At 42.1% G+C, this 21,396-nt stretch overlaps 2 long non-coding RNA genes across 3 annotated transcripts; one reads left to right on the forward strand and one right to left on the reverse strand.

Moving 5' to 3' along the window:
• The first annotated feature begins 1,245 nt into the window (after window positions 1–1,245).
• On the forward strand, window positions 1,246–10,917 carry LOC138758661 (uncharacterized). Of its 2 annotated transcripts, none has more exons than XR_011354380.1 (4): window positions 1,246–1,434; window positions 1,814–1,917; window positions 8,328–8,431; window positions 10,253–10,917. It is a non-coding gene; the product is annotated as an uncharacterized lncRNA (long non-coding RNA). The 2 variants fall into 2 exon arrangements; XR_011354379.1 differs by lacking the exons at window positions 8,328–8,431; window positions 10,253–10,917 and adding exons at window positions 2,620–2,756; window positions 2,843–2,969.
• On the reverse strand, window positions 7,994–12,946 carry LOC138758662 (uncharacterized). The gene is made up of 3 exons (XR_011354381.1): window positions 12,725–12,946; window positions 9,809–9,890; window positions 7,994–8,103 (listed from the first exon to the last, which is right to left on the reverse strand). It is a non-coding gene; the product is annotated as an uncharacterized lncRNA (long non-coding RNA).
• Window positions 12,947–21,396: the final 8,450 nt, after the last annotated feature.

Raw genomic sequence — 21,396 nt, forward strand, 5'->3', positions numbered from 1 at the left:
TCTATTTGCCTCCGAATTTTTTTTTTTGGGCTAATCGAGGATTTCAGAAAAATCAGAGATCTGTGCAGATGATGCAGGCAATAGAAGGGATGCCCACAGCACTTTTCTGGATTAGATGGTCATATCACCTAAGACAGTTACATTTAAATGTAGCCATAGAGCACAGTAACTGGCCCGTGCTGCTCAATTACATCCAATTGACCTACAAACCCAGGGACGTTTTGAAGGGTGGAAGGAAGCCGGAGCCCCCGGAGGAAACCCACGCAGACACAGGGAGAATGTGCAAACTCCTGACAGACAGCGCCAGAAGCAGTTGGGAAAGTTGAGGAGTGAATCAGTTGAGGTTTAAGTTGAAAGGGAATTGATATGATGAGGAATTCAGAACAGAGAATAACCTTAATATTAAGATTCAACAACTTAGATGTCTGAAATCAGGAAATAGTTATTTCACATCTGCAACACCTTCTCCAGATATTGGAAAAATCTTCAAAATCAAAATTGAAATAATGTTCATATGCATAGATATCAAGGACTGGGCAGATGAAGATTTCTCTTCCTGAACACTTTTGGGTGTATTTTAGGGATTTTGGGCTGCTAATTGCGAAAATCACCTTACATTTTTGTTTTTTAGATAGAACCTATTTTTGTGATTTCCTGTCATATTTTTAACTTGCTTCAAGGCGACAAACCATGAAATGCAACATGTCATTAGACATTTTCCCTGCTGAACTTGGTGTCGTCAGTGACGAACACGGTGAAAGGCTTCACCAGGACATTGCGACCATGGAAGAGCAATTTTCAGGGCCACTGGAATCCATCAATGCTATTATTAGACACTGACACGAGAGGCATCAGATGCTGAGTTCAAAGGAAAATCAGCCGCAAAACATTTTTAGCTCAGTTGAACTAGCGCAACGCATCAGCATCTTTATGTGATTAAACATGCTAAATTCAATAAAAGTTAATTTAATGCTTCTCCAATTTCCTGCGTGATGCAGCAAATCTGAAATGATCTTTGTGTTTAGCTTGAAGGTGTTTATCATAATCCCTGAAGTTTTTTCAGGAAGCAAACCTTTGGCAAAAGAAATGTTGTCCAGAGTAGTCGGCCAGCATTGATGGATTCCAGTTGCCCTGTCCAGTCAAAGTGGGGAAGTGGAAATGAGGTACAGATCAATTGTTACCTAATAAACGACAAGAGATTCCTGGAGTTGGAATGGCCCTGTCTATAGGTTCTGTTCCAGGCTGCTGAAGTCATATATCCAGATTTCCAGGTCGAACTCTTCAATATTTCCCTAAACTCCTAGCATTTTATTTCATGGGATGTAGACATCATCGGCAAGGCCAGCAGTTGTTGCTCACTCTGTCTGCCCTTAAGAAGATGAACCACTGTGCTCTTGTAAAGGGAGCTCCAGTAAATAAAACCCAGCTGTGGAAGTACGTGATCTTTTCGATAGCAGATAAATGTGTATCGAAAGCAGGAAGTAAGCAGGGGGTCAGACTGCAGGGACACAAACTGTTTCCAATCACTATTAAGCACATTGCAAAGTTTTTGTGTAAAATGGGCATGATGTGTTTTCGGTCATGTTTTTCCTCAATTTTTTTCTCCAAAAGCCCCTGCCTCAAAGGTTTTTGATAGGAGATGATGCATATTGTCGCCGTCCATCTTAAACTCAAGTTTAATCTCCTTACAGTCTCGATATTTGTGCAAGAGTGTGAATGCCAGGGTAGACAATCCAATGTTCTGTGTAGAATTGCCAGAGGTTAACACAGAACTACCTGGAATCCATGCTCACGAATTTCATCCCTCTCTCAGGTACATCTGAATGCAATATCTTCAAAGGCTTCTACCACAGGGTAGTAGTGCAAGCAATCAAGAGAATGAATAGTTGAACAAGGCTTGCACCAAGAACTGGAAAGGTGAGATCAATGGAACTAAATTTGTGGAAATGATGCTGTTGAAATACATTCAAGTCAAGTCAAGGCAACTTTATTGTCATTTGATTATACAAGTACAACTCATTGAAACAGTGTTCTGCAGACAATGAGACTTTTAGATAGTTAGTGTGAGCACTTCCGTTGGTCGTTCAACTTTCTCACTGCTCATGGAAAGAAGCTGTTCCTCAGCCTGGTGGTGCTGGCTCCGATACTCCACTATCTCTTCTATTCTGTGTTTAGCACCAAGTAGCCAAGAACAAGTTTCTATTCTCACAGTGCAAAAGCAAGAGTGCTAAACTTCATTAGTCACTGGTTAAGTTCCAGCTGGAGAGTAGTGTTCATTCCTATGCACCACAAGAGGATGTCGAGCCCTTGGAGACGATGCCAAGGAGGGTTTACAAATAATGGAGGGTGGCATCAGTCATGTGGAGAGCCAAGAGTAGCTCCATTGTTCTCCTGACACCTAAGGAGTTTAAGAGGAGATTTGTTAGAGGTGTTCAGACTCATGAAGGAAAGCTCATTTCCATTTGACAGAAGGGTGAGAAACCAGAAGATCCAGATCTCAACTTATAGACAAAGAGTGGGAAATGGAAAAGTTATTTTACAGTGTGCTTTTGAGATCTGGAGTGCTAACATGTAACAAATAGATTCAATAATTACTTTTGGTAGAAAATATTTTTACAGAGCTCTGGAGATGGGACAATGAAGGAGACGAACAGGTAGATGGATGAAAGTTCTGGCTCAAATATGATGGACTAGATGGATCTTTTTGCGCTACGATTCAATCAAAATCTTACTCTCGACTGGAAGCGAAGTTACTGGTACAATTGTGACTACATTTCACAATGAATCTAATTCCAATTTTTAAAATTTGGCTGTAATATACAGATATTACTTGTGTTTGTAGGTGCTCAGAGGCCAAGTTCCAAGATATTGTTGCCTTATTCACAGAAGCCCATAAAAGAAACAAAGGTCAACCCAACCTGCTTCCATAGCACTGCTCTTCAATAATAAAGGCTCATGGTGAAACTCTAGAGCAGCTATTCTCAACCCTTTTTTTTTTTGGCTATGGCTGCTTTTGGACTTTGCACCAAGTTTATGGGCCCCCTTCACTGCGAAGCAGTCAAGTTTGAGTTTCCATACTTCTCTCATGAGGTGAAAAGAAACAAGACTTTTACTTAAATGTGCCATTGTGAATGGCTGCGTCACTTCCCATATCTTGGGAGGTACTTCTTGGTGAAGGCAGACATCATTGATGAAGTCCATCATTGCCTTCAATCTGTCAGCATAGCCTTTGGTCAATTGATGTTTGAAGATCGAGACTAGCAACCTGGCAGAAGTCTCATGGGAATATTGACTGCTGCCTTCCTATATGCTTCTGAGACCTGAACTAAAATATACACCAAAGGCATCTCAAGGCACAGGGAAAATACCATGATGTACAATCCTCCAAATTTACCTGAAATGGGAGCAAACCATGGTCAATAAATGTCTTATGGGTAACCTTCCTAAAAGTGACACTCTAATTAAACAGGCAACATTGTTCACCTGGCAATATCACGTACATACCCAATGACAGATAGTTCTGAACCTTCTCATCAGGCAAGATCACCAAAATTCAAAGGTGCAGTCAAAGCCTCCTTGAAAAAAAATGCAACATCCCTACAGGTCCTTGGGAAACTCTAGCCCTTGGCTGCTCAACACTGAAGAGGTATTCGGAATAATATTGAGAACATTGAGGTCATGCAGTTGGAGCACACCTCAGCCCTACATTAGCAGCAAGGGGAGGGCACTAGCTCACAAATGGCTCATCCCATCAGCCACTTCCTGTCCCATCTCTGCCACATGGGCCACAGGAGAACACATAAAGCCAACAAGTTATCCTTGATCCTGAGGGATTGCCTCAGGAGAAAAAGAGTTTTTCAGATACATTTCTTCATGATGTTTTGTGTTCTTCTCTCCTGTACCTCTGCTGTTCTACTATTCCTTATAACCCCTACCCTCTATTCCTCCCCAGAACCCAACCCAAGAAGGTCCATGTCTCAATAATAACACTGGATAATGAAGAGTTTTCTTCCTGAACACTTCTGGGTGTATTTTATAGATTTTAGGCTGTTGATCACAAAAATCACCTTAAAAAAATTAAATCACATACCTCTTTTTAGATATAACCTATTTTTGTGATTTCCTGTCATATTTTAAGTCTGCTAGTATATTGGCCACAAAGAAATCTATTTTGGTCAGTCCAAGCATGCCTGGTGCAGATGTTCTGTGAATGTTGGTTAGTCAGGATAGATGTAGACAGGCTATAAAAACAGGACACCAAACTACACATAATGATTGACAACATACTTCAAGCATACAAATCCATGAAGTGCATTCACACTTGGACTTGTTCCCTGCTGATCTTGGTGCAGTCAGTGACAAACATGGTGAAACCAAGAAGTACCTCCCAAGATATGGGAAGTGACGCAGCCATTCACCAGGACATTGCAACAATGGAAAAGCAGTGTCAGGGCAACTGGAATCCATCAGTGCCGGGTGACTATCATTGGACACTGACATGAGAGGCATCAGATGCTGAGTACGAACGAAAATCAGCAGCAAAACTTTTTTAGGTCAGCTGAACTAATGCAACGTGTCAACATCATCATGCAATTAAACATGCTAAATACAATAAAAGTTAATTTAATATTTCTCAAACTTCCTACATGATACAGTGAATCTGAAATTATCTTTGTGTTCAGCTCGAAGTTGTCTATCATAATCCCAAATTTTATTTCAGGAAGCAAACCTTTTGAAAAAATCTGTTGTCCAATGTAACCAAACCATAACCACAGGAAATGATCAAGAGGAGAGGATAAATTTTTTTGAATGAGTGGTGTATCCCTAGCCCATTATGTACACAAACAGCTGCAGTTTGAACTTTAGAAGATTTTTATCTTGTGAATATCCCAGTAAATTCGGCAGGATCTTTGTAGTCCTACACTCGCCAGTTTCTCCCTTGTTACCGACCCCCTTCCTATTTTTCTTGTAAAAATCTGCATGGCAGCTTTCCATAAGCTGAAACTGAGAGTGACAAATACAGAGCAATCTGAAGGAGAACATGTAACATTAATTCCCAGAGGACAATAATCTGCACTCAAAGGCCAGAACTTGTTCATATTATATAAAATCCCTTCTGTATAACTGGTCAATGAACATAAAGCACAATCTCTGCCTCTGACCCTCAGGGTGACACAAGGGCCACTGTTATGCCCCAAAACTCTGACTTATAGACTGCGCTTCATTTGTGCATGCATTCCTAATACTAATATTAAAACAGTCTTGACCTATGATAATATCCAGAAAGGGGCTGTGAACAAACTACTTCTTATTCAGTTCTCTATACAGGATTCCAATAGACCAATTCTTTTTGCACTCCCATTGTGTAGACTGCAAGTGGACTGACCCCTTCATTCATATATATATAGGACCCCATTATACATATTCCCTGAGGACCAAACTACTGCTTCCTATTCAATGCCATTGTGTTAGATTGCTGATCAAAGTATAGCATTGACATACAGTATCCTGTTTCGAGAGTGGTACTCACTAATTATGTTTAATGGTGAATGCAGCCAGTCCATGGGTAATTGTATGTGACCTTCTGGAGATTAGCTCCCTTAGTGTAACATTCCTTTCATTTGGTGCTTCTTCTGTTTGGGTTTCAGGAGTTCGTTGAATGATTAAATAGTCAATGAGACAGAGCCGAGTAAACTGTCTGCTTTCTATCTGCAGCTTAGCAGAACATTTTTTGCCCAACATGTTTAATTTTTACAAGGACAAAGCTTGACACACCGTAAGCAACAGCTCAAAAAGCACGTTCGGTTAGATGGAAATTGTGATATCACAAGGACTGGCCCAGTGTGACCCGAGACATTCAGTGATCCACTCAGGACTTCGGTGCCATTTCCACAAGACTTACATTGCAAATGTTTTTTATTATACCGGGATAGCCTTGCTCGAAGTATTACAATGCCTGCTCAATTGCCTCATTGTATATGATCACTCAAAGAATCTATTCTTGTAAATGTAGAATTACAAGAACTACAGGACTACAACATTGAACAACAGTGCACAGGAACAGATCCTGTGGCACACAATGTCTGTGCTGATCATGATACCAAATTCAACTGATCCCATCTCCCCCTATTCTCTGAATGTTCATATGCCCGTCTAAATTGCTCTTAAATGTCACTATCATCTCTACTTTCACCACTTCTTCCTCCTCAGCAGCATCTCCCAGGAACCAACTGGTGTACAACACTTGTTTTGTAGATCTTCTTTAAACTTTCCCCCCTCTTGCCTTCAAGCTAGGCTCTCTAGTATTCGATCTTTCCACTGGGGAAAAAAATACTCTGGCTACCTACCCTACCCTATGCCTCTCACAAATGTTAAAAAAAACTTTGATAAGATTTCCTCTTAGAAGCTGGAAACAATCTAAATTTCTCTAACCTCTTCTTATTAGCTAACACACTCCAATCCAGGCAACATTCTGGTGAATCTCTTCTCAACCCACTCTAAACCTTCCATATTCTTTATGTAATGTGGTGACTAGAATTGCACGCAATACTCCAAATGTGGCTTAACCCAAGTTTTATGCAGCTGCCACATGACTTCCTGACTTTGATTCTCCTTATCGATGAAGGCAAGCATGCTGTACCACTTTTTTTTAGCGTCTCCCCTCACCCACTGTTATATTTCTACTTTGAGAGAGCTGCACACCCCAAGATCCCTCTGGATGTCAATACTCAAGTCCTATTATTTTGCCTGTTCATTTAACCTCCCAAAGTCCAACACCTTAAATTGCAACTGCTATTTCTCCACCCATACCTTCATCTGTCTACATCCTTTCACAGCCTTCTTTATTTCCACAACTCCCACCAATTTTCTTGTCATCTGCAAACTTACCAATTAGCCTATCTAATTTTTTTTTGTCCAAATCGCAAACAACAGAATTCCCAGTACTGATCTCTGGTCACAGACTTGCAATCAGAAGAATACCCCTCCACTACTGCCCTCTGTCTCCTATGGCCAAGCCAATTTTGAATCCAATCTACCAAGTTGCTGTGGATTTCGTGTGTTTTTTAACCTTCTGGATCAGCCTCCCATGAGGGACCATGTCGAATGCTTGACTCACATCCACTGCTCCACCCTTATCAATCATTTTTTACATCTCCACCAAAAAATTCAATCAACATTATTAGACATGGTCAGTCCTACACAAAGCCATGTCAACTCTTCCTTATTAACATGCTAATAATCCCAATCTTTTTCAAATGTAAATAAATCCTATCCCCAATAATCCTTTTTAGTACAATGAAAGACTCACCAGCCTGTAATTTTTCATTGCTCTTCTTAAAGAGATTGGTTACCCTTCAATCCGGAACATCAGCTTATCCATAACTATCTTAGAACATAATGTGTTGTGCTTACTAGTCCCAAAGACCCCTTCCCAATGAAACACCATTCATCTGGTCAGGCTCATTTCATCTTACAAGGTCTAGTACGGCCCCTTCCCCTGGTTGGACTACCTACACATAGTTTCAAAAAACCCTCAGATGAATCTAAGAATTTTGGCCTATCTAACCCTCTTACATGAAGGAAATCCAATTTAACATTTGGAAAATTAGTGTCATCCACTACGCCTTGAACCTTGAAGAAGGGCTCAGGCCTGACACTGGTTATATTATCTTTATGTCCAATGGATGCTGTGAGACCTGCTGTGTTTCTCCAGAATTTATGTGTTTTCACAACCACCATATATTAATCCTGACTATGAACACTAAGTTTTCTAATTTTAGATAACACCTCCCTCTAGCTGATTCTATTCTTCTCATCCCTTTTTCTTTACCTACTGCTGTTCATTTTTCTCTAATCTTCCCCCCCCCCCACCCCCGACATTACTTTCTTCCTGTCTCTCCAGCTCCACTTCCCCCATCATATATGCAGATTCACCCCATCTTTTACTTTAATCTTGACAAAGGAGTCAAACCCATATCATTGACTGACCACTTCTACCCATGGATGTTGTCTGGCCCTCTGACTTCCTCCGCCAGTTCATTGTTTGCTCGAGATTCCAGGATTTATAGCCTTTATGTTTCTCTGTGGCAATTCCATGGTTGTCTGATAATGGAACATATCTTGAAATTATGTTGTATTATATTATCCTAACAATGTTTCATACAGATGTATCAAATGTTTACATTTTGCTTTCTAATGGCAGCATTAACCCACTTTAACCAGTTAAAATAATGGCTATCTTAATTTGTTACAGACATTTAAAGAATTATTACAGCTAGTCTTCAGGTTTATATTTTTTGGTGATTCAATAATTAATGTATCTGCAGACATGTGAGAACATATGAGAGGATGACTGCCAGAAGAATGGTGTATACTGATGTAAAATTAATGGTGTACATATAAACAGAAATGCACCAAACTTAAGAGAATGGTGAGAATGAATTTAACCACTGTATACTTCTCAGTAAATTTTTAAAAATTAAATCAGATGTACAACACGGTAACAGGACCACGAGCCCCTGCTGCCCAAAGACACCAATCAACCTATAACCTCTTTTGAAGGGTGGGAGGAAACCAGAGCACCTGGGGAAAACCCTCGCAGTCACAGGGATAACGAACCCGGGTCGCAGGCACTGTAATAGCCATTATGCTAACCCTGAATCATCATTGTACAGGGGGGGGCCTAGACTAATTGGGTGAAATTGGGTGGCACAGGCTTGTAGGCCGAAATGGCCTGTTAGCGTGATGTAAATTAAAATTTAATTCATGATGCAATGATTATGTTGTTAAGCTTCTTAACTAGTCTTTACTGTCATGTTAATGATAAATACAACATTAAAAACTGTGAGTGGGGTTAAGGGTAATGTATTACCATGTGTAGGGGAACTGTTAACAGATACAAAGAGGTGAGGAATGTACGGACCACTTTTAGTTTGCAAACTACTATTAGTTGGATGGCGGCTGGATCATTGAATGTGCTCAACCATGTTCAGTCCAAATTTAAAACATTCAACTATTTACATTCTAAATTTATACTTGTAAAGACTGAATTCAAATTTGGTAAGGGCACAGATCTGGCCAAAAAGTGAGGAGGACACATTGTCCTTTAAAAATCAAAGTATTGAGTGCAGGAGTTGGGATGTTACATTGAAATTGGTGAGGCCAATAGTTTGGTCATTTACCTACTGGAAAGATGACAATAAGATTGAAAGAGTCGAGAGAAAATTGACATGGATGTTGCCAGGTCTTGCGGAGATAAGTTAAGTTGAAAAGCCAGGACCTTATTCTCTGGATCGTCAGAGAATGAGGTGAGATTTGATAGAGATGAGCAAAATTACGAGGGCTATGAATACGGTAAGTGCAAGCAGACATTCCACTGAGGTTGGGTGAGTCAAGATCTAGATGACATGGGTGAAGGGTGAAAGGTGGACTATTTAAAGGAAACATTAGTGGGTGGTGAGAATGTGGAATGAGCTGCCAAGGAAAGTCATGGATGCAGTTTGATTTCAACATATAAGAGAAGATTGGATAAATATACAGATGGGAGAGGTATGGAGGGGTATTTTCCAGGTACAAGTCGGTGCGACTAGGTGGAAAAAATAGTTCAGCATGATGAACTATTTGGCCCGATCAGATGGGCCAAAGGACCTGCTTCTCTGCTGTTCTATGGTTCTAATAGACTCTTTTAACTGCCCAGGAATAAAAGGTGGCCACAGACAAAAAGAGGTTAAATTTTTTAATGAAACTTTATTATAGAGAAAGAAAATAAATGGTAAACATAAATGTAAACTTAAAAGAATCACAATACCTTTGAAGATTTAAGATAAAAATGGATGCTGTAGGTGAAAAATAATTAGTCAAGGTTCATTGAACAACTGAGAGTGATCGACCTAAAAAATAAACAAGATTAATCTGCATGAGGAAGAATCATTTGTATTTTGATTACAAAACAAAACAGAAAATTTACTGATTTCTAATGTCAACTTTATTCAATAATCTGGACTCCATTCTCTCAGAGATTTTATCGTAACAAAGAATATGTTGTGTTATTAAATGCAGAGAGTTTTTGTGCTAATTCTTGATCAGTAAATAAGTATTATTTATCCTGCTTACACATACGCTATCATTGATAAAATGCATGCAACTAAAAATTTTATTATTTGTTAAATATGCCTGAAGGCTTTCTTAAAAAAAAGATTTCAAGATTTGTGTAACTTTGTATTTCACAAAAGATTTTCTTTTCATTTCAAAGATTCTTTTAGGTGGTTTGTTACTCCTTCTCTGGTCTGCTTCCATGTGCAAAATTCCTTCTCTCTCATGAAGCCATTTGATAGCAAGATCCCAGCAGTTTCAGTTATTCCCATATGGGTTCACATGAACTATTTTTCTTCAGTAATATAATATACTGTTTGGTCATCTCGGCTGCAGATTATTTAATGAAGATTGACATAAACAAAATTGCAGTCATGGTAACTGGCCATAATTTTCCAGTATTCAAATAATTTCCTATCAAACACACAGTAACTGCAACCTATTTATTAATCATTATCAAACCTAGAGCTAAATCTAAAGCTACCCAGACACAAAAAGGTGTCAGCAGAATCCATTAGGGGCTGTCAATATTTGGCTGCTGCGTTGTCACCAAGTCTGCTTGCAAATAGTGAGGCTGCAACAAAACCATGTTGAGATAAAGTGAAATGGCTTGCAGACAGAACATTCAGGAGAGTGGGGACAGCAAATGAATGATTCCGAAGAGAAAACTGAAAAACTGTAGTGGAAATTCTGGTCTCTACTGAAGAAGATAATAGTTGGAACCAATGAAGGTCGCGGCAATGACAATAAAGGATGAAACGAATTGCATTCTTTGAATTTTGGATGTAAATTCCAGAGCAGGGTTCCAAAGGAATGTATTTCTAATTAATTTTACTGTAGGTTCCAGATGATTAATGAGTTAATGTCTGTTGTGAACCATGAATTGTGCTTATTTGGAATATTTAAACATGATTGTCAAGTAGTATGAATTCATGTAAAAGCACAATGCTGGAAAACTGAGCAGGTTTAAAAAGTGTCAGAGATAAAGATACATATCCAATGTTTCGGGCTTGAGACCTTCACCAAGGTATGAGCAAAATATTATGAGCAATCCTTGATGAAGGGCTCAAACCCAAAAAGTTGGTTATGTATCTGTATCTTTTCTGTATAAAGTGCACAGTTTGACCTGCTGGGTTTCTCCAGCGTTGTGTTTTTACTTCAATCACGGTGTCTGCAGACTTTCGTGTTTTACTCTAGTATGAATTCATGTCTGCTGAATGTTTGTGTTTAAAGATTCAATCAGCCTGTTAGTCTTCCTTAAAAAAAAGCTATTTTATCACTCAGTTAAAATGATCATCTGAACCAAATGGATTATCTGGTGAGAGTATCTTATGCTACTTGGTTCCACAGTTGGTATGCAAAATTTTGAGGTAGAAAAATTTTAAAAAATGATCTGAGAATCAAAGTGCAGCATTGATTATTTATCTCAATCTAACATAATGTGAAGATTTATTTTCTTGATGCCAGTTCTTGGGAATGCTTTGGATGTTTAGCATTCTGTTAAATTACAGAGTTCCTCCAAAGTTAAGCTACTGCAATTTCCAATTTTTCTGAAAACTTCCTACAGATAAAGTTTCATCTCTGATCCAGATGCTGCTTGCAGACAATTTTGAAACAGATATTCAAGACTTATTTTTAGTTCATACATGGTTTACAGATGTTATTGGCAAGGAAAGCATTTTATTGCTCATTGCAATTGTCTGGATCTTTGTAGTCTTTGGATAGTGAGTCCAGCAAGATAACAACCAGCGACCTTGCAATGTTTCTCAAGATGCTCAGGCTACAATGGCAAAACCATACCCAGGGGCAACATCTGAAGAGGTGCCAGGTAGTGGAAGCATTTTACAGATGAGGATCCACATAATCCATTTTGATTTTATGTATTTTCTGGATCTGCCCTTTGTTATTTTTTTGTGTGTCGCAATATTAAAGCAAACGGATGCCAAAATGATAAGGGAAATTATCAGTGGAGAAACAGACTGGTAGCCTTCCTTGCAAACCATTGTTAAGAATAGATATATATATTTTTTTTAAAGTTAGACAAGGTTTACATTGAGAATGGAACTTCATTCAACATCATTAAATACCAGCCAGGAATAATTTGTGGAAATTGTTCACCTATCTTAAATGGTGACCTGCATTTCAGATGTGAGGTCCACAAAAGATCCAATACCTTTTGGATTGACTCCATCTGATAATGCCAAATGGATGGCAAAGGTGAACATTTCCCATATAATTGAAAAACAAGACATCTAAGATTCCAGGAAGGATTTTCCTGAGTGAATCCAGTGAAAAATTGTTTAGTTTCTGACTCCATCTTGAACTCAATTCGTTTTGTTTGTTTGATTATTGAATCCACCTTCCATTGCCTGGAAATGCTCTAATAACATATGTAGGGTTGGCAGATTTGGAACAGAACAATGGAACTTATTAAACTGAACACTGCCTGATTAATGCCAAAATTTGCCTTTTCGATTTTAATCCCTTCCAATAGCTGTTTGCAATAATTATGTAGGGAACATGGGCACCCTTGGGTGTCCCTGATGCCTAGATTTGTCAGAGCACAGAAATGATTTTTATATTAGGCTTCCTATGTATAATCATCACACATCTGCTTAGTTTGTGAACATACCTGTTTTACAGGGAGTAGGTGCTCAGTTACAACAAGGCCACGAAATTTGAACGGGAAGGTGCTTGCACCCTTTCCCATGAACTAACAAACGCTCAAAGTCTCTTGGATTTCCAAAGCACCAAGTCCAAAAATGGATGTGCCAGTAGAAATGATCTTATTCACCACTCTGTATCACCCTCCAACTCAGTTTGTCGGACTGTTTTGTAATTAGAGCTTGGGTCTCACCCTCTCGCCAAGAGAATGAGTGATGTAAGAAGGCAGGACACAATCGAGAATTCTGGACATGAGCGTCCACTATACGTCATTATCGGTTGGATTTACTTCACGGGGGATACACTTAAGCTGAAATAGATTTAAAAGGGACAATATTTTGCTCACAACTACACAACACTGGTGCATGGCTTCGGATTGTTTCTATCTTTGTAAACTCCGGGGAAAACACGCACACCGTGCCCAATAATGAAGGAGGAACCGTCTCTCACATGTGGGGATGTTGGGAAAATGTTGGATGAAGGGAAAAGGGAGAGAGAGAGAGAGAAGGTAGAAATGTTCAAGATTAAAAGAACAAAAGCAGGGAAAGAGTGTAGGCGAGAGAGGGTGGGATGGGGAAATGAACACTCTTCCTGCAGCCAACAGCACAGAACATAGTTTAAAGAATAGTCCCACTTTTGCAAGTTTAGAAAGGTTTGCGCCGCAGTCTTGCTCACAGGAGGCACTAAATGCAAAAGACCACGTTTCAGATGACACCGAAGCTCTGCTCTGCATTGAAAGCGGAATCGAATGAATCGGATGCTGTTTTGGTCCATTCTTTGTGATATTATTCGGCCCCATGATTCTGACGGAGCCACAGAATATCTACGAGATGAGTATACCAATCCGGCAATAATAAATTAAATGCAATCTTGCATTTATAATGCACTTCCGATAAGCTCCAGTTGGTTAAACAATTTTACAATCTGGCTAATGGGAGATATAATATTCACGCGCGGAGCAAGATCGAAACAATAAGCAAATAACACCAATCCACTATCGGCACATTTGCAGCTGTTTAACAATGATCAGAATCCCCCACCCCCAAGTTTGCCACTGAATGGGGACGTAGGAGAGCTCATATCGACCTGAGACGCCAGATTGCTTGTGGCTTCATCTGAGGCACCCCCACCAGTTCGACGCTGATGTAAAGTGAAAGCTTGGGAGGGGAGGGGTGGGGGTTGTAAACATCAAACAATAAAACAAGAGAGAGAGAGAGAGAGAGAGCGAATATCCTGCAGAAATTGCTGTCATTTGACAGGAGTTGTTTGCTGAAATCACACACTATATTTCGCCCACCTCTGGCATGACAGGCACCACGCTGAACCAGACCCGTGGAGAATGACTGGAAATATTTGCGTTACATTTTCAGGGCGTTTAAAATATTCTTTAACTGCGTGGCAGCCCCGTTCTCTCGGCGGATTTCCCCAGGGCTTTGCTCCCTCCACCCCACCCCAAAGACCACCTGGCCTGCGAACTAGTTTAGGAGAGCGGCGGGAGAATGGGCGAAAACAGGGGAACAAATGGGATTACTCCGTGAGCCAGCATCCACTCAACCGGCAGAGTGGCCTCCTGTGTCATTACGAAATGTCAAAAGCGCAAAATTCGGCATGTGAAATGCGCGACTCTGGAAGCGTTTTAATCAGCGTTGCGCTGCCTCGTTCATCTCCGGGGTGGGACGTTTTATTGCAAGTTTAAACTGGCAAGAGTTCCAACTTGCTATTTTCCCCAAACCTCGTTCCCAACAGATCTTTAACCTTCGCGTTCAATCGAACGCTTCCTCTCTTGAATTCCTGGATTATCAATACCTCGGGCCTCACATTAAACAAAAACCCCAAAGAACAATATGTAGGGACTTTTGATCCTCGTCTGGATCATTGCTACACGCACGAACAACCCAGGGAAGGGGATTGAACTGGTCACGGTGCGTGCCTGAGTTGTGAAGATCCCACATCGAGATACATCAAGATAGTTGGACACATACATCCGGAATGATAAAGGGCATCGTCGAAAGTCACCGACTGGCCCAAGGAAGAGACAGATTTTCAGGTGACGTGGCCGAGCTTTCCCCTGACTCATCTCAAGATGGTGAGGGGTCTGGAGAAGGAGTGGGGGGGGGGGGGGAGGTGAGTGAGGGCAGCGAAGGAACTAAAGAATCGCCTCTCCCGGTGTACCCACAAGGTGAGTGAAGTATATTGAGAACCAGCCGAGACACAAAACTCATTGCCATCCCCACTGTCTGCCTGTCTCCAAAGCACAAATGCTTTCTCGGCTCAATTTGGCACCTCACTTTATCCACCTCTCCCCGGCGAGACGACTGGCTCCCTGATCCCTCACATCCCGTGTTGGACAGAGGGACGCGCGCCTCGGTTACTCTGCGTCCAGGTGACCAGGACGAGGTCTCGGTGTCCCCGGCCGCTGCTCTCCACCCAGTGTCGGGGAAGATAGACGAGGGCAGCCTCTGACAGCTGTTGTCAATGGAGTAAACGCTTCTGAGTAACCTGACACCTACTTCCGCAGGGAGGGGCGGCTTCAAACTCAGCCCCCGAAGCCTGTCCGCAGCCCGAGCCTGTACGGAGTAGCTCAGGGAGGTTCAGCCCAGTTTTTTATTGGAGAGGGGGCGAAGCAGCCAACAGCACAAACACACAGACATTCACACTGGATCGGAGCGCCAGCGGAGACTCGACACCGAGGGCGAGAGGCTCCATCCACTCCACACACCAGCCGACAGGGATTGGGAGCAGCGGGTGGACAGGGGAGACCGGGACTGGGGCTCAGCCAGCAGCTGTCTCGGTTGAGCCCGCCGGGGGGATGCTCGGGACTCCGGGCCTGGCACCTGACCACTGACAGTTGCAAATCCCCCTGCCCAGCTGATCAGAAAGGGTGGTGGGCCACAACAGCTCCGAGCGCTGGGGGCTGAGGTGAAGGTTGTTCTGCTCTCGCATCTTCCTCAAACCCCCTCCCTATCCTCAGAGGGCCACGACCGTGCAGTGTGGGCGATGGCAGTCTGCCTCCAGCCCGGCGCTAAGTTTGATGCTCATGGTCACTGCGGCGTGCGCGGAGAACGGCGGCTGCAGCGGACAACGAGCTGTCAGTGAAGATTCCTATGGTTTTCCTCTTGATGACTTGCAGAAGAATTTCAGCATCCGGAGCCTGAGACATTCTGGGCCGGGCGTCGGCAACACTGCAGGAGCAGGGTTGGATAAACCGGGCTAAAGGTAAGAGGGCGCAGCCCGGTGCAACTTTGTGGGGTGCAATCCTGCGAACGATCCGCAATCGCAACTGAAATGGTCCCAGTCGCTTGGGGTGTGACGGATTGAGCTGGAGGTTAGAGCGAGCGGCAAGACCCCAGGGGTGGCTGGAGTTAGTGAGAGCTCTCCCACCACCCCTTCCGCTCCCCCTCTCCCTTCCTCCCTGTCCGCTGACCTGCTATACACACACACACACACACACACACACAGAAACACACTCACACGTAAATTCTGTCTCTCACACACACAGAAACACACTCACACGTAAACTGTGTCACACACACACTGAAACTCTCATACACACTTACCCCACAGAAACTCATACACACAGAAACTCTCTCATACACACACACAGTCACTTATACACAGAAACTCACACACACACACACACACACAGAGAAACTCTCATACACACTTACTCCACAGAAACACGCTCACACATACACACACACACACACGAGGCAACAGCAGAATTCCAAGGCTACAGAAGCACTTATCCAGAAAAGCGTCGGCGGCTTAGCTGTATCCAATACTTGATCATTTCAATGGATGTTCGAGGTTAATTCATTCTCTCTCAGTTCCCCGCTCTGAGTTGGCGCTTTCGAAATCGCCGCGGACATACGGGCAGGTCTCTCGTCTTCAATGCATGGTCTCTCCCTCTGATCCTGGTCTCCCCCCTCACTCCGTGACTTTCTACGACTCACTTCTATTCTCACCCAATCAAGTCTCCCCGACGATTCCTGCCTCTCTCCCCAACCGCGTTTCTCCCTCCCTCCCACAGTTTCAATCTCCCTCGCCTCTTGACAGTCAGTTCCCCGCGCCCCCAGCACTTGGCACGCCGATCTCTGAAGAAACTGTAATCCAAAACATACCACTAAACAAGGTACGTAATAATTAGTCTCCATATCTGGGAGCTGGTCGCCTGCGCTGACAGACAGAGGCGGGTCAGGGATCCTCTGCCGGAGACTCTGTTGTGAGAATGAGCGGACACTCTGCCGTGTCAGATAGACCTTGCACTCGATGGAAACATTTCACCTTTGATCTGCCACTGGGAGTTGGATTGAGAAGGTGGGACCGAACAGAGCGAGCAGCAGGCGGGCGATGCATGAGGGTAAGTTCTCCCTGCGTCCACCCCACGATGGAATGTCCTGACAGCCTCCGGGTTGGGGCCCAAATGGTAGGCTGAGGGAAATCCTCCCACCCCCCCCCAATACCACTTTGGGAATTTCAGCCACCTTGGTCTCTTTTTGGGAATTGACCCATTCCTCGGGGGAACGTGAGGAGAAACTTGCGCGGAGAGTGGTGGGGGTGTAGAACGAGCTCCCGCTGAAGTGGTGAATACCGGCTCAGTTTTAATATATAAGATTTTGGACAGGTACGTGGATGGGAGGGGTATGGAGGGCTATGGACTGGGTGCAGGTAAGTGGGACTAGGCAGAAAAATGGTTCGACCCTGACTAGAAGGACCGAAGGGTCTGTTTCTGTGCTGTAATTTTCCATGGCTCTATGGTTCTATTACTTCTTGGTGGAAAGAGCTCCTTGACCCCGAGACAAGCTCCCAATCCCATTGCCCCTTAGAGGAAAGCTCTACACATATTTGCGTCTGTGGGGAAATACCCCACTCCATTGCGCACCAGGAGAACCTACCCTTTCCATGGATATTAGGAGAATCCGTTCCCCATTACCAGGGAGAGTATGACCCAATCCTGTTGATCCTTAGGGGATTCCCCATACACAATTGCTCTTTGGGGGAATACCCTGTTTGCTGCTAGATCCCCCACTCCCACTGTTCTTTTAGTGAATTCCCTCACTGCTGTTGCCATTTTGGGGAAATGTTCCATTCTTTTTAACCCTCTGTGAAGATTCCCACAACCATTAAATATTTGAGGAGTTGTTTCCCATTTTATTTCAGAAAAGTTCCTATCCCACTGTCACTTATTTGGGGAATTCCTCATTTCCATTAGGAAACTTCTTGGTTTCCATCGGTTATTTGCCCATTACCCCTTTGGGTCATCTCTCACACCTAGCATCCCTTTGAGAAGTGTCCATACTCTGATTACCCCCTTAAGAAGTGCACATTTTCACCATTATTTAACATGTGTCTCTGACCAGCCAGACAGGAAGAGGCAGAATTCTTTTTACTAGAATTTGATCCTTTTGTATTTGGGATTCAGATCCAAGGCAGGGTTGTAGAGTGAGTGTGTGAATCTTAAAGGTCAGAATTACATGAGCAGCAGATCTGGAGAAGATTGCAAAGTGCTGGATTTTTTTTATACTTTGAGAATGAAAAGATCTGTTAACCTTGACAAAGAGATCTGATGCCGATTCACCAAATCTGCCCTGCAACCGAACAGAAAACAAAGAGCTCATCATAGGCACCTAATCCCTGCTCTCAAATTGGTTCATTCTGAATAGCTACTCTCAATTGGTTCTGCCATCCCCCTTGCCCTGAAAGAAATGGATGGGGATTTTCTCCCCTTGGCACTTGCTGGGACCTTGCTTTGTGAAAATTGGTTGCAGCAATTACGTACTGTGTGTTAATAAGTATGTGGAGGACTGTATGACATTTTGGTGAACCCAGAAGATGGGAGAAGGTCTACTTATGGCCACCACAAGTACTGTTGTTTAAAGTATCCTTACCCCCCTTGGATTTAGAGTGACACCAACTGTGGTCAAATGAGAAAGATAGTGATATTTACATTTAAAACGACTGTTAAAAAAATTGATCAAAGAGCTCCTACACTGAGTTGTACAGCAAGGTTTTGGATAAGCTTTATAGGTGGAGAATGAATGGAACCGTCATCATATTGGTGAATTACAACAGTTGCAGGTTGCTCGATAGAGGGCATTTAGTGAGTATATTGGGAAACTTCAGGTGTCTTTGAATGATTGTACTTCAGTTATTTCACTACCCACAATTCAAATCAGCACCTTAAAGTGTATGACCCTTGCAGATTGTTGTGTCCTTGTTAAGTGTTTGTTGGGTCAGTTTACTCTTTACTTTTGCTGTTGGCTCTACTTATTGAGGGAGAGGCCACATTTGAAGTGCTGTGTGCAATTCAGTAGATACATCAGACACAGGATGCACAGGCTTTAGAGAGGATGCAGAAGAGATCCACTATTTATTGTCTGGATTGAATAATAGGAGGTTTTAGGAGAGAGGATGGAGAGTCTTGAATTGTTTTCTCTAAAGCATTTGTGGCCGAGGGTGCAAGTGAATCATAGAGATTCACTTTATAATATAAATTATGAAAAGCAAAGGTGGGGTATTTAATCTCTCTGATAGCCAGAGTCTTTTTACCAGCACGGTCCCATCAAATACTAAAGGGCACAGAAAAGGTGAGAAGGGGAATATTTAAAGGAGATATAATAGAAATATTTAAGGGGCATTCAGGCAGGGAATAGAGAGATAGAGACCATGCAAAGTCAAATAAGATTATTGGCAGTTGAATTTCCCATCATGTTCCTGGTGGGCTGAAGGGACTGTCCTGCTGTACTTTTCTATGATCTATGTATATTCTGCAAGAGTTTGCAGCCAAGATTCTTCTTTGAAGGTACCATTGCGGGTATTAGGATGAGGTAGGAAATATCGATATCAGGTCTTATTTTATGAGCTAATATACTCTGATGTTCACCGATGAGACAGATGAAAACTGATGAAGCATAACTGCACTAGGGCAGACTGCTGACCCTTGGTTACAATCATCAATTTAACCAAAAGGCCATGGCAATTTTCTTTTTTTTTCCTTTCTTGATCGAACCAGATTTATTCAAATTTCATTCAGTTGTTTTGCAAAACAAGTTATATTTTTCTTCAGTGAATGTAATTTAAGTGCATCGGAGAACATACCCAGTGAAGCTTTTCACTCATTCCATGATTCCAATCATTCTGATACAGCAGTTCATGCAGAAAAAATCTTTTACTGTATTAAATTTAGTTAAATAGACAAAAGAAACCCGAATTATTCCACTTTTACTGCTTAGTAGGTTCTAATCCTTACAGCTTTAACATTTCATTATTTGGTCTACTTGTGTCAGATCAGCATTCGGCATTTTTGACCTTTTTCTGAATTGGTTTGGAGGTTTCAAATTTTGGGAAAATTGTTTTTTACTTTGCTAAAATAATGCACCCCAGTCTGTTTGATTAATAATTCCAGATGATTGAAATTGATGGTTTCCTGTAATGTGAAATATTTGCTGAAAGATATAGTTCAACAATACATGAATAAAATGTGCTTGACAGAAAGAGACTTCCTCCTCCGAAGCTCCATTTCAAGAGAGGAACCCCTCATTTCATCGTAGCCAACAATTGTCATTGTGAAGTGGCAAATCATTTTAGGGGCTGTTTAGTTTCCAATTTTAACCTGAAGACGTGGCAGTGAAAACTCCTCAAAAGATTGCACAGGGTGTAGGTTGATGGGGCACGCAGGCAAATATTCCAGAAGGCCATTAGGAAAATGGTGGTGGCTGAAGGCTTGGTGTCAGTGGGTGACAAAATTAACCACTATTAAAACTGGCTTGTTCCTCTGTAAGTTTCCTGGGATTGAGAAGCAATGGCAGGAGTGTTTGTTTGCGATATATCTTTGAGGTTTCCGTTGGTCTTTTCACTGAGCCATGCCAGGAGATTGGGAGGACACCCATGGAAATTCCAGACGCCAGTGCATTGTATTATCATGAAGCTTTGGCTCTTTGCTCGGGAACGGGAACCCATCCACAAACATCCTAAAGCAATCTCTCTTGGTTGAATAATTGTGAGTCACATGCGTGCCTGGGAAAGGCAGCAATTGCAAATTCCCAGGGCAGATGGCGCTGGTGCTGAACAAATAAAAAAGCAAGACTGAGAAAGAGCAGGACTTTCATCCCGAAGTGGAGGGATCCCCCTGAGTGGTTGTCAACCACAGAAAGTGTGCACCGGGGAAGGGCAGAACTTGTCGCAGCGAGTCGGCAAAGAGTTTGGGCCTCAAAGTGGGCAAACGACACTGCTTAGGAATTGTGGCAATTTTTCAAATCAGTTGCACATGCCAGTGCTTCATATTTCTGATTATAATTGCAATAAACAATTTTTAGTTAATTTCAGCGGTAGGAACCGAGTTTGAGTTTCACATTCTTCCAATCTAATGTTACGTGTCCTCATTGAGTGATGTTACATTCAGAGATCTGATTTTGGGAAAAAATAGGAACTTGCGAAAAAGTAAAAACACAATCCTGGAGAAACTCTGCAGCTCAAACAGTGTATCTTAGATAGCAAAGATTAAGATACAGAACCAATGCCCGAAACGTTGGTTCTGTATCTTAATCTTTGCTGTATAAAATAGATTGTTTGAGCTGCAGAGTTTCTCCAGGATTGTGTTTTTACTTCAGTCATGGTATCTGCAGACTTTAATGTTTTACT

Source organism: Narcine bancroftii, chromosome 3 (assembly GCF_036971445.1).
Source record: "Narcine bancroftii isolate sNarBan1 chromosome 3, sNarBan1.hap1, whole genome shotgun sequence".
Taxonomy (NCBI): domain Eukaryota; kingdom Metazoa; phylum Chordata; class Chondrichthyes; order Torpediniformes; family Narcinidae; genus Narcine; species Narcine bancroftii.